General features: G+C 27.4%; 1 protein-coding gene across 2 annotated transcripts in view; it reads left to right on the top strand.

Annotated features, from left to right (window-relative positions):
- The window catches only part of LOC119573369, an 18,333-nt gene that overhangs the window by 3,118 nt on the left and 12,968 nt on the right, over positions 1–2,247 (top strand). The gene's annotated exons all lie outside the window — the stretch shown is intronic.

Genomic DNA, 2,247 nt, shown 5'->3' with positions numbered 1-2,247 from the left:
CTTGTGAGACGTACTTTTGAATTTTTTTGTTCGTTTTTTCCCCGTTGTTTTTTTACTATTCTGTAGACATACACCTTATTTTTTTTTCTGTTTTTTTCATTATGTTTAGTTATTGTTCTTGTGAGATTACATCAAATTTTCTGTTTTCTGTTTTTTCAGTTGTATGTTTGGTTTGTATTCTTGTGAGAAATCTAATTTTCTGTTTTCTGATCTAGACCATGGTTGTGATCAGGGTTCCTTGTAACTGTTCTACATTGTTTTTTTACTTTTCTCTTTATGTCTTTTATATGTTTTAGTATCTTGGGTAATGGTTATAGAATTTTCTAATGGCTCGTCTAGAATAGTTTTAGAATGCTGACCTAACCTGTCTTTTCTTTTCATATTCATGACCTCAACACGAGCTCTGTCAGAATCCAGGAGGGCCTTGCAGATCCTATATACTAGTAACATTATTTTATCTAGAGTGAATTTATTTTTATATATATATATATATATATATATATATATATATATATATATATATGATATATATATATATATATGATATATTATATATAATATGATATATATATATATATATGATATATATATATATATATATGATATATATATATATATATATATGATATATATATATTATAATATATATATATATATATATATATATATATATATATATATATATATATATATATATATATAGATATATATATATATATATATATATATATATAGATATATATATATATATATACATATATATATATATAAATATATATATATATATATATATATATATATATATATATATATATATATATATATATATATATATATATAATATTCATATATATATATATATCATATAATATATATATATATATATTCATATATATATATATATATATATATATAGTATATATATATATATATATATAAAAATAATTCACCTATAGATAAAATAATGTTACTAGTATATAGATCTGCAAGGCCTCCTGGATTCTGACAGAGCTCGTGTTGAGGTCATGAATATGAAAAAAAAAGACAGGTTAGGTCCGCATTCTAAACTATTCTAGACGAGCCATTAGAAAATTCTATAACCATTACCCAAGATACTAACAACATAATAAAAGACATAAAAGAGAAAAGTAAAAAAACAATGGTAAGAACAGTTACAAGGAACCCTGATCACAACCATGGTCTAGATCAGAAACAGAAAATTAGATTTCTCACAAGAATACAAACCAAACTACAACTGAAAAAACAGAAAACAGAAATTTGATGTAATCTCACAAGAACAATAACTAAACATAAATGAAAAAAACAGAAAACAAAAAATAAGGTGTATGTCTCACACGAATAGTAACCAAACATACAACTGAAAAAACAGAAACAGAAAATTAAATGTACGTCTAACAAGAATACTAACTAAACACACAAGACAGAAAAAAAAACACCAACACAGATTAGACTTAGAAACCGAATCAAAATTGCAGATGGTGCCAACATCCAGAAGAAACAATCAAACACTTCACATTGCAAAAGCCCAAGATTCCATCCTGAAAGAACTAAATTATTAGGCATTAAAAAAAAAAGATAAAAATGACTAATCCAAATATCCCTCCACATATAACAGGGGAAAATCAACCTCCTGCTAAGAAGAACTACATACTAAGACACATGAAAATCTGAACTGTATTCATATTGACAAATGCAGAAAAGGTATGAATGAGAATGAACATCTTCACAATACAAAAGATCTCTCTGACCGGTTTCGAATGCGTCTTCGTCAGAAATACTTGCATTTCTGACGAAGACACAATCGAAACCGGTCAAATACATCTCTTGTATTGGGAAAATATTCATTCTCATTCATACCTTTTCTACATGAAAATCTCCCAAAAGAGATCAAGAACGATAAATATCTTAACAAAACAGGGATCAAAACCTTCAAACAACAGAGATGATTCCAAGAAACAAGATCCTGGGAATATGGACATAAGAAGAAGAAAAAGAAGAAGGAAGAAGAAGAAGAATGGAAGAAGAAGAAGAAGAATGGAAGAAGAAGAAGAAGAAGAAGAAGAATGGAAGAAGAAGAAGGAGAAGGAGAAGGAGAAGGAGAAGGAGAAGGAGAAGGAGAAGGAGAAGGAGAAGGAGAAGGAGAAGGAGAAGGAGAAGGAGAAGGAGAAGGAGAAGGAGAAGGAGAAGGAGAAGGAAGAAAGGAGAAGGAGAAGGAGAAGGAGAAGG

This window comes from Penaeus monodon, chromosome 5 (assembly GCF_015228065.2).
Source record: "Penaeus monodon isolate SGIC_2016 chromosome 5, NSTDA_Pmon_1, whole genome shotgun sequence".
NCBI classification, from domain to species: Eukaryota; Metazoa; Arthropoda; class Malacostraca; order Decapoda; family Penaeidae; genus Penaeus; species Penaeus monodon.
Note: the sequence above shows the minus strand (reverse complement) of the source record. Positions and strands in the feature narration are given on the sequence as shown.